Source organism: Pleurodeles waltl, chromosome 10 (genome assembly GCF_031143425.1).
Source record: "Pleurodeles waltl isolate 20211129_DDA chromosome 10, aPleWal1.hap1.20221129, whole genome shotgun sequence".
Lineage (NCBI taxonomy): Eukaryota > Metazoa > Chordata > Amphibia > Caudata > Salamandridae > Pleurodeles > Pleurodeles waltl.
In genome coordinates, this window is record NC_090449.1 from 223861572 (window position 1) to 223874031 (window position 12460).

Consider the following 12460-nt stretch of genomic DNA (forward strand, 5'->3'; position numbering starts at 1 on the left):
GTGTTGGCGTGACGGTGGAGGTTTGGTCATCTACAGTTTATCGCTGACCGCTGATGAGGCGGGCTTCAGTGGATGTCGGGTTTTTGGCGGTTTGGCAGTTGTGCGTCAGAATTACCGTGGCGGTTTACCGCGGCGGTATGATGGCGGTCTTCTGACCGGCGGTAAGAGCCTTTTACCGCCAGGGTCAGAATGACCCCCTATGTGCCATTGAAGGTTCATAAATCCAAAAGTAGGACATAAAGCTGTGATATTATACCTTTTGATCCCATGGCTTGGCTCACAAAGCTTTCAAAAGGTATAAAGTATTGACTTGCAATCTCTTTCCATTACTGTTACTACCCAGAGCGCAAATGCGTATAACGAAATCTCTCTGTCACAGGGACCCTAAATACTCTGTTACAGTCCTCAAAGACTTGGGCCCTCATTACAACCCTGGCGGTAAATTCTGCTTACCGCCGTGCAGAAGACCGCCAACATACCACTGCGGCAGCGGAATTCCGCTACAGGTATTACGACCCACAGCTCGGATTCCGCCACAATACGGACACCCACACAAGTCCGCCACACCAAAGGTCAGTGATAAACTGGTGATAACAAAACTGACACCATCACGCCAACAAGAATATGCCCACAGTATCACGACCCACGAATCAACGCGGCGGACTTTCAACCACGGTAAACCATTGGCGGTACACACCGCAGCGCTCAAAATACACACACATATACAAAACACCACCACATTGGACAACTTGAAATACACACACCTGATACACATACAAACACCACACCCACACACCCAATCCAATATAAAACACACACCCACACTACCCACAAACCCTTCCTACCAGAAATTTGAAAGCAGGCCAGAGAGAGACACTACCTTAAACAACACCAGCATCCACAGACACACAACACCATCACTTACACAACATCCATGCACCTCAAACAGCAAACAACAACACATCCCCTCACACATCACAACACACACCATCTCACACATCACCCACACCACATCATGGCACCTCAACGACACCCCAGGTTCTCTGAGGAGGAGCTCAGGGTCATGGTGGAGGAAATCGTCTGGGTAGAGCCACAGCTATTCGGATCACAGGTGCAGCAGACATCCATTGCAAGGAAGATGGAGCTATGGCGGAGAATAGTTGACAGGGTCAACGCAGTGGGACAACATCAAAGAACTAGGGATGACATCAGGAAGAGATGGAACGACCTACTGGGGAAGGTGTGTTCCGTGGTCTCCAGACACCAGATTGCAGTACAGAGGACTGGCGATGGACACCCACCTCCTCCCCCACAACTAACAACATGGGAGGAGCAAGTCTTGGCAATACTGCATCCTGAGGGCCTCGCAGGACTAGCAGGAGGACTCACCCCAACAACCCACAGATACCCCACCAACATAATCCACACATCCCAAAAACAAGCCCTGCATGTAACACCAATGCATGGACACCCATCACCAAAGCATGTCCAGTACAGATACCCACACAGACCCCAAACCAACTATCACACAAGGACCAAGGAAAGAATGCAAGCACTGGAGTAGAGGGTCACTCACCCATTGCACACAATGGCACAAACAGATGCAATGATCATGCTTTTATACCCCTACAGGACCCCTACCCAACGTCACAGGACAGGTGGTGCCAGACATATCCAATCCCCCCACAGAAGAGACCCACAGTGATGCAGCAGCTCTGCACAACTGGATCAAGGTGAGCAGCCCGGCCCATCAGGGACCTCGGGACAGTCGGTTCCCCTGACACAGTCACAAGCCACCACAGACCCTCCCCCCTCAGGAAACACCAGCACAGTACCCACCCAGTGGGCTCATCCCTCTGTCCCCAGGACACGTCAATCAGCAGTGTGTCTACCACTACAGGGAACCCAGGTAACCCCACTAACACAGGACGATCAGGGACCTGGGGGAAGCTGCAGTGGGCACACGGTTCAGGGGACCGAGGCACAGGACAACAGGGAAGCTGGGAGGACTGCTGTGCGACAGGGGGAGGACAGGCCCAGGGAACCCACTCTCCAGGAGGCCCTCTCCAACATCATGGGAGCTTGCCATTATTCCCAGGAGACAATGACAACGGTACTGGCCAAGTTGCAGGAGACCCAGCGGCTGCAGGAGGAACACTACCTTGGGATCAGGGAGGACTTGAAGTCCATTAACAGCACCCTGATCACCATTGCAGGGGTGCTGGCAGACCTTGTCAACACCAGGAGGGACACAGTGGCACAAAAAGGGGCCCCTGACACTAGCCTGGATGATGAACAGCCCTCCACCTCTGCCGGCGCTAGTGGACAGGACGCACCGCCACAGGAACACAACACCAGCACCCCACCCCCTGCAGATGGAGAACCACCCCACAAACAGTCCCTGAGATCCAGGAACAAGACAGAGAACATTGCCAAGACCCCGCCAGGAAATGAGTCCCCCCTGAATGTCACCCTTCTGTCCCACTTTGTCACCCTGTCCATCCTTAAACTACCATTGCTCCACTTCCTATGCCCCTTTGGACAATGCACCTGTGAAACAAATAGACTGGACTCTGCCATGGACATACCTCCACCATCACCTCAGCCCATTTTACAACCCCCTCCATTTATTAGCACAGAAATAAACACACTTCAATCACAAAACAATCTGGAGTCAGTCTGTGCTTTCACAAATGTGTAATTGCAATAACCATGAAATATAGCAATGTCAATTTACTTGTGCACATACCGATGTAACACAGCTGTAGGCCAGGAGGAAATATAGCAGAGGGCACAAAGTGGGACCCACATCTGTGAAATGGAAAGGCAAAGTGACAAGTCAGGGTCCATACACTGAGTGAAAATGACAGACTTATGCTAGCTCCAACAATAGTATGAGATGTGGGAGGCAGTGACATATTCTTACCTGTGTCTCACTGGAAGTATTGCATGATTATGTTGTTTCGGTTGTCGATATCCTCTTCTTCTGCCTCCTCTTCTTCACTGTCCACAGGCTCCACAGCTGCCACAAGACCACCAGCTGGCCCACCCTCCTGCAGAAAAGGCACCTGCCGTCACAAAGCCAGGTTGTGCAGCATAGAGCAGGCCACGATGATCTGGCACACCTTCTTTGGTGAGTAGTATAGGGAACCACTTGTCATATGGAGGCACCGGAATCTGGCCTTCAGGAGGCCGAAGGTGCATTCAATCACCCTCCTAGTTCGCCCATGTGCCTCATTGTAGCGTTCCTCTGCCCTTGTCCTGGGATTCCTCACTGGGGTCAGTAGCCATGAGAGGTTGGGGTAATCAGAGTCACCTGCAAATATCGAGGGACAACAGTTAGGCACACACTAACCCTTAGGGACAACCCCAGACACCTATTCACACTGTATTGGGTCCTTGGCCTCACCTATTAGCCACACACGGTGCCTCTGGAGTTGCCCCATCACATAAGGGATGCTGCTATTCCTCAAAATGTAAGCGTCATGCACTGAGCGAGGAAACTTGGCATTCACATGGGAGATGCACTGGTCTGCCAAACACACCATCTGCACATTCATCGAATGGTAGCTATTCCGGTTTCTGTACACCTGTTCACTCCTGCGTGGGGGTACTAATGCCACATGTGTCCCATCAATGGCACCTATGATGTTGGGGATATGTCCCAGGGCAAAGAAGTCACCTTTCACTGTGGGCAAATCCTCCACCTGAGGGAACACGATGTGGCTGCGCATGGGTTTCAGCAGGGCAGACAAAACTCTGGACAACACGTTAGAGAACATTGGCTGGGATATCCCTGATGCAATGGCCACTGTTGCTTGAAATGAACCACTTGCCAGGAAATAGAGTACTGACAGGACCTGCACTAGAGGGGGTATCCCTGTGGGATGGCGGATAGCTGACATCAGGTCTGGCTCCAACTGGGCACACAGTTCCTGGATTGTTGCACGATCAAGTCTGTATGTGACTATGATGTGTCTCTCTTCCATTGTCAACATGTCCACCAGGGGTCTGTACACCGGAGGATGCCGCCATCTCATCACCTGCCACAGCAGACGTGCCCTATGGAGGAGAACAGCAAGCAGAGAATCATCCAACACTGAGGTATCACAAAATGTCATTTGCAGAAATGTATTAATCCGCAATGTGCCTGTAACTGTGTGTATTCCAGGCCTAGATAGGTGTGACGCAGTTATTAATAATGCCATGTGGCCCCCTGAAATGGCGGCTGCCTGACCTGTAAGTAGGGACAAGGGGAAATGAGGTAACTGCGCTGGCGTTGTACACCGTCGCGGTGGGCGGTCGAAGACCGCGACGCAATTCAGCATTGGTTAACATTGGCCTTATGGGTCCGAGGAGCCAATGATGATGTACACCAGCGGTGACGGTACGCACCGCCGCGGACGTGACCACCATTTTCTGTCTGTTCACTCACTTGATACCTGACCTTCGACAGGAGAGGACCTACACTGCAAGTGCTGCTGTGACTTGTGTCTGGAAGCGACAATAGCTCATGTGTCTGGGGAAAGGGCCCCTGCCTTCACTTTGGAGGAGTTGGAGAAACTAGTGGATGGGGTCCTCCCCCAGTACACGCAACTGCACGGTCCTCCAGACAAACAGGTGAGTACACTGTGAGCATGCTGAATAGGCAATGCCTGCTTTGAGTGGTGTGGCTGAGAGATACATGGGGGGGCTGAGGCCCACATGTGCGGATGGTGAGTGTATGTGCGTCATTGCATGGGTGGGAACTGGTGGGCAATGAGTATGACGGTCCTGCCGGGTGACTAATGTCCTTTCCCCCTGTACCATTCCTCTAGGTCAGCGCCCACCAGATGAAGGCTATTTGGCGTGACATCGCCAAGGACGTCCCGAACCTGGGGGTCTACCACAGACGGAGCACTCACTGTCATAAAAGATTGGAGGACCTGCGCCACTGGAGCAAGAAGACGGCGGAGGCCCAGCTGGGGATGGCCTCCCAACGTGGGAGGGGTGCCCGTCGCACCATGACCCCCCTTGATGTTCCGGATCCTGGCGGTGGCCTATCCGGAGTTGGATGAGCGCTTGAGGGCATCACAACAGCCCCAAGGGGGTGAGTACACTCTCATTCAACTGACTCTGCACGCACTACGAGGTGTCTGGGCGGGGGAGGTGGGCAGTGGGTTCCCCTAGGCCAGGGCAAACTTGGTAGGAAAGGTCCCTTGTGAGGCAGGCTATGTGGCATCCCAACCCCACTAGTGGTAAGAGCCATCTACACCTAGTCAGGCTCCTGTGACTTCCAGGTGTGCAGCAATTGGGCTTAGGCCTCGTACCCCATGGGCATGTGAAAAATCTAGGAACTATAAGTGCATGGCGTAGTGCAGAGGGCTGCTCACTGTCTGTTGTGTCCGCCAACGGTAGTGGTGTTGCATGCACTGAACATGTCTTTCTTCTGTCTTTCCCCCCCTTTTTGTGGTCTCCCTGTTCTTGTGTGCAATAGCATCATCAGGTGGAGGAGCACTGGCACCAGAGCAGGAGGGAGCTGCATCCCACTTGGCCCTGGAGGCTGAAGCTACGGAGTCTGAAGCCACCAGTGGGACGGAGGGCGAGGGGAGCTCCACGGTGGGGACAGGAGCAGAGACCAGCGACAGCGACTCCTCCTCTGATGGGAGCTCCCTTGTGGTGGCGGGCCCCTCTGTGCCCACCACATCAACAGGCACAGCCGCCACCCCCCCTACCAGCACCGCCCTCCCAGCAGCCCCTCAGCATCTGTCCCGTGCCCGCTCACCCAGGAGGGTGGGCATCTCCTTCGCCCCAGGCACCTCAGCCCTGCCTCAGTCAGCCCTGCTGCCCTCAGTGAGGAGGCTTTTGACCTCTGAGATCCCTCACTGTTGGGTAGTCTACCATTCTGAATGCCATCCAGGGTGTTGATAGGCATTTGCAACAAAAAATGGATACCTGGAGGGCATTCATTCTGGCGAAGGTAGCCCAACAGAGAGCATTTCAGGCTCTGGCCTCAGCACTGATGGCAGCCATTGTCCCTGTGTCCAGCCTCCCCACTCCAACCTTCCCCACCCAGACCCAATCCCCTGTACCTCTGCCTATCCCAAGCACATCATCAGACCAGCATGCGCACACATCAACACACAAGAGTGGCTCAGGCAAACATAAGCACCACACATCCCACAGGTACTCACACAAGCAACATACCCATGCACACATGCCAACATCCACTTCCTCCACTGTGTCCCCCTCCTCCACATCTCCCTCCTCCCTCCAGTCTCATCTCCACTCACACCTGCATGCACTACATCCTCAGCCATTACCTCCATCACCAGCACACCCATCACCACACACCGCTCATGTGCAATCACCACCCCTACTACCATTCACGCATCCCCAGTGCCCTCCCCCAGTGTGTCTGTGAGTCCTCCTCCCAAAGTACACAAACACAGGCACACACCCACCCAACAGCCATCCACCTCACAACAGCCTCCAGCCCATGCACCTTCACCCAAATTCAGCAGACATACACCTCCTACAACAACTACCTCTTCCTCCACTCCCAAACCCCCTCCATCTACCCGTCCCAGTGTGTCTAAAAAACTTTTCCCTGGCTAACATTGTCCTCTTCCCTACACCTCCCCCCGTCCTTCCCCTAGGTCCAGGCTTTCCAGGTCCCAGCCCAGCACCTCAGCCACCACATCCCCAGGCACAGTGGTGCCAACAACTGCGGGGTCATGGAGTGCGGCAACCATCAGGGCGGCCAGTGTGCCACGTAGCGAGGGCAAGTGCTGACACATGCCCCGACGCCAGCCCCGCCACCACAGACCCCACCGCCAGCACTGCCACCACAGACCCTGCCTCCAGCCCCGCCACCACAGACCCCGCCGCTAGCACCGCCACCACAGACACTGCCGCCAGCACCGGCAGCGGAGCCCGAAACGTCCTTGGACAGTGGCACCACTGCTGACATGCCTACCATCCCCAGTGGTCAGTCGTCCGAGGGTGGTGGTGAGTTCCATGACCCTGGGCAGCTTCCATGAAACATTACTGTCATCACTGTTGGCACATGCAGGTGGAATTCGAAGCCGCAGCAGTGTGGGGTATGTCACTGCCTCCATATCGTATCATGCTACCTGTACCTCGCCAATGTTGAGCCACGCACAGGTGAGTGAACTGTACCGGCCACACCGCACGTGGAGCACTCTGGGCACCAGATCCCCTCCAGAACCAGTGGAGTATCACATCCACTACCTCAGTCCTTGGCAGGATGGAGCACTCTGGGCACCAGGCCCCCTCCAGAACCAGTGGAGAATTACATCCACTAGCTCAGTCCTTGGCAGGATGAAGCACTCTGGGCACCAGGCCCCCTCCAGAACCAGTGGAGAATCACATCCACTACCTCAGTCCTTGGCAAGATGAAGCACTCTGGGCACCAGGCCCCCTCCAGAACCAGTGGAGAATCACATCCACTTGAGAGACTGTGGCTTTGCACTCCCCAGGATAAAGCAGTGGGCAAACCACCCACTTGAGAGACTTGAGAGACTGTGGCTTTGCACTCCCCAGGATAAAGCAGTGGGAAAACCACCCACTGGAGAGACTTGAGAGACTGTGGCTTTGCACTTCCCAGGATAAAGCAGTGGGCAAACCACCCACTGGAGAGACTTGAGAGACTGTGGCTTTGCACTCCCCAGGATAAAGCAGTGGGCATGGAGCCCCCTCGTGCAGCAGTGGCGTTGTGCGTTCATCTGGCTGAGGTGCCCCCCTCCCCCTCCCTCTGAGGTGCCTGTTTCATTTCGATCTGATGCCCCTCCAGTGTTCTCTCCGTTTCCAGTTAGGTACCTAGTGTGGGCTTCGCCCACGCATTTTGGGCCCAGTGGTCCACGGACAATGATTGGTGGACTATCCGGACTTGTGTAGTTGGTGTACATAATTGTATTTACTGGATTTTGAACTTTTATAATTAGATTTCACATGAATACATTAGTTCAAATCATTTCCTTTTGTCCTTGCGTTCTTCCAGGGGGTGCTAGAAGAAAAGGAAGACCAGCATCGGCAGTATCTGCAATTCGGGCTCCATGGCGTCCTGGTTCCTCGTGGGGTGCGGAGAGGTGAGTATTTTCCCTTCTGTGTCCTGCTCCGCCGTGTTTTTGTTCGCGTTGGTTCCGCCCCGGAAAAGGTGGCGGATAGGCCTCTTGTGATAAGGTTGGCGGTACATTGTCTTCCGCCTGTCTGTTGGCAGTTACCTCCGAGGTGTTTGTTTCTACCGCCGTGGCGGTCAGAGTGTTAAAGTGGCTGTCTATGTTGCCGGTTTCCGCCATGGTCATGATTCCATTTTTTTCCGCCGGCCTGTTTGCAGTATTACCGCCGCTTTAACACCGACTGCCAGGGTTGTAATGAGGGCATTGATCTCCCCATTCTGAAACATATCTGAAATCAGTACGTTTTTAAAGTTTTTTTAGTCTCTTGAATGAACAACCCTGGACACAACAGTTATTCGTATATATAGACAAAATTTCTAGCTCCTAGGATACACATCACCAGCCCAGATCAGGCTAGAGTTTGACTAGTTAAACAGTTCCTGGCGAGGCAAGCAGCGTTCGCTCTCCTCTGCCATAAGCTTAAAATTGCAGCGGCACACACGCTAAATTTCCATATATAGAAGGATCTTACTACAAAACCATGATCACCAGCAAGGGTTTACCTCAAATAAATAATACCTCTGTGTGGGATGGCCAATCTGTTGCAAGCTGCCACAAGCCACGATGTTTTAAAAAAATCTGCCCACAAAAAAATGAAAATAACCTCCTCACTAGACGACAGAGCTTCTTTAGAAAATTTCTTGAATGCCTGGGTCATATTAAAAAGTTACAAAGCTCTTAGACCACAGGAATACCGGTTTTCTAGGGATTCTGCCATCTCTTATGCACAGTAGCCCCTGGCAAAGATCAGCAGGGGCAAAGACCTGCCTATTATGTGGCTCTGCAACTGAAGATCTGATGCACACCATCTGCCTCTGCAGCCCTACTTTAGAAGTTTGACAAAAATGGCCACGCCCCATTTGGAACCCTGGAGACGCGTTCCTGCAGACAAGCCACTTTGGCATGCTTCAACTCAGCCGACCCGAGAATAATTGCACACACAGTAAGATGCCTGCTGGGAGTTGAGAGGACCATAACACAAGCAAACATTATCTGACTGCCAGCAGGTCATGATTATGACAGCCTGCCCCTTGTAGTGTTAGTCAATTATTGAATATCTGCCTGCGGTTCCACCCACTACCCATCACGGAAGGCTGGCCCTGGTTCATCCTATTCACCAAGCTTTGTACCTGCACTTTAGGATCTACTGCTTCCTGGCTGCTTGTAAGGAGGTGCAATTGTAGTGTTAAGTGCGTGGGGCCTAATTAAGCAGGGCTTTCTTTTTAATCAGTCTTACAGTTCTAGTGCTTTATAACGCGAATCCCTTCAGTTTTACCGTTTAAACCGCTGCTTTCTTTACACACTTGCAGTTTGTCAAAGAGGCAGGCTCAAACTAGTTTATTGCTTTTAAATGCTACTAATTTTACACGCATTTCGCTGGTACCCATGTCAGTCTTATAACTGCTCATTTTAATTCTAAATTGGAGGTACTTCTTAATTTACTTGTATCCATGTGCTCATTACTATTCATGCTTTCATTGCGTTTTTTAAACTTGGCACTTTAAAAAAGTGCACACTTTTATTATCGGCAAATTTTGCAAAGGTTTTATCTAACTGTATACATACAATAAAGAAAGAAAAAGTCACATTGTAGTCTCCTGAATGAAGACCGCTCTGTCAGATACGATGAGTGTGAGTATGTTTCATTCAAACACTTTCTGCTCGGTGGAGTCTTTCGTGCACAGCATCTACACATAAAGCAAATCACACATAGAAACGCACACGACTCGCAAGGTGTGGTTTGCACTCTCATAATTGTGCACCAGTCCTGCAGTAATGCGGTATTTTAGATGCAGTTCATTTTACTCGTAGTCTAATTATTTTTGCACTCAATTGTTCAGTCACAACACTTATCACATGACACGTATTTGATGCTTTTTTTAAAGTCCTCAGAGAAGAATATTTTTTCAATTGGGTAGCGCTTGCTGCTTAAGTACTACAAAGCATGGCGCATACCACCTGCTCAGGCAACTGTCCCTTTGCATTATAATAAATCCAGTCCAATTAACTAATATTTCATTTTATGTGTTTTTTTTTAATCAAGTGCTTGCCAGCATGATAGAATGGTTGGCAATTATGATTTTCAAACACATAACCTCAAGCAGCATTTGTTTAAAAAGAAATCAATGTACCTGATGTCTCCCAGTACATTTCACACTTGTTCCTAACCTAAGGCCCCTGTGCCATCTGTGGCGGTCTCGTGCATGGATCTGATGCTAATATACTATAAAGCGGAGCCAGCTGTTGGGTACAAAAGGGTTTCTTCACCCCTAAATGAGGCGGGAGAACCACCAGTAGGGCGAACAAGACATACGTCAATTTCTGTGGCAGTTACCCCGATACAGCCTTCCTCTAAATAATCAATCAATCAATCAATCAATCAAAGAAATTTGTAGAGCGCGCTACTCACCCGTGAGGGTCTCAAGGCGCGGGGGGGGGAAGGTCTCTGGTCAAACAGCCAAGTCTTGAGGTTCCTTCTGAAGACTAGTAGGTCTTTGGTTTTGCGAAGGTCGGTGGGGAGGGAGTTCCAGGTTTTGGGGGCGAGGTAGGAGAAAGACCTGCCTCCTGTGGTGGTGTGCAGGATGCGGGGGACTGTGGCTAGGGCGAGGTCGGCTGATCGGAGGTTGCGTGTGGGAGTGTGGAAGTTTACTCTTTCATTGAGGGAGGTTGGACCGGTGTTGTGGAGGGATTTGTGTGCGTGGATGAGGATCTTGAATGTGATTATCTTGTCTATGGGGAGCCAGTGTAGGGATTTGAGGTGTGGTGAGATTCGTTCGTGTCGGGGGAGGCCGAGGACGAGGCGCGCAGCTGTGTTCTGGATTCTTTGGAGTTTGAGTTTGAGTGTGGTGCCGGCGTAGAGGGCATTGCCGTAGTCCAGTCTGCTGCTGATGAGTGCGTCGGTGACTGTCTTTCTGGTCTCTGGGGGGATCCATTTGAAGGATTTTTTTAGGGTGCGGAGTGTGTGGAAGCAGGAGGAGGTTAGAGCATTGATTTGCTGTGTCATGGAGAGGGCGGGGTCGAGAATGATGCCGAGGTTGCATGCGTGGGTTGCGGGGGTGGGTGCGGGGCCTAGGGCGGTGGGCCACCAGGAGGCGTCCCATGTGGTTTTGTTGGGGCCGAAGATGATGACTTTGGTTTTGTTTGAGTTGAGCTTGAGATGGTTAGTGGTCATCCAGTTGGCGGTGTCTAGGAGAGCGGCATGTAGGTTGGTTTTGGCGGTGGTGGGGTTGCGGGTGAGGGAGAGGATGAGTTGGGTGTCATCTGCATATGAGAGGATGGTGATTCCGTGTGCTCAGAGAATGTTGGCTAGGGGGATCATGTAGATGTTGAAGAGTGTGGGGCTGAGAGAGGACCCTTGGGGGACTCCGCAGGTGATCTTGGTAGTGTTGGAGTGGAAGGGCGGGAGGCGGACTCTCTGGGTTCGGTCAGTGAGGAAGGAGGAGAGCCAGTCTAAGGCTTTGTGGCGGATTCCTATGTTGTGGAGGCGTGTGTGGTGGCAGACGGTGTCAAAAGTTGCGGAGAGGTCTAGGATGAGTGCGACTGTCTCACCTTTGCCGACTTTGGTCCTGATGTCGTCAGTGCATGCGATGAGGGCGGTTTCTGTGCTGTGGTTCTTGCGGAACCCAAATTGTGAGGGGTCAAGGGTGTTGGTTGCTTCGAGGAAGTGGGATAGGCGAGTGTTGACTAATTTCTCTGCAACCTTGGCGGGGAACAGGAGGAGGGAGATGGGGCGGTAGTTGGAGAGGATCTCCGGGTCGGCTTGTGGTTTTTTTAGGAGAGCAGTAATTTCTGTGTGCTTCCAGGGGGCTGGGTAGGTGGCTGAGTCAAAAGAGGAGTTGATTATGTTGTAGAGTATGGGGGCGATGGTAGGGCTAGCTTTGTTGTAGATGCAGTGTGGACAGGGGCCAGAGGGGGAACCGGAGTGGATGGAGTTCATGTTTTTTTCCGGTTTCTTCGTGTGTGGTAGGGGTCCAACACCCTCTGTCACAAAATATTTGCTTTCTGCTGAGAAATGTTTGTACTGTACAAATACAAGCATGGTCCATCACAATTGTATGTTCTGTCATTGTATTTTAACAAGTTTTAGGTGCTGTTGACATGTGCTCGTATTACCACGGAATGAAAAGTAGGCCTGAAGTGATGTAATGAGAATGAGAAATTTAAAAAAGACCTGCAAAGGACTGTCAGTACTGTCATTTTTAAATGATGACTGTCCTGCAGAGAAGTTGGGGTACTGTCAGTCTTGTTGAGTAGAGTGGGTACTGTCCATTACTATGACA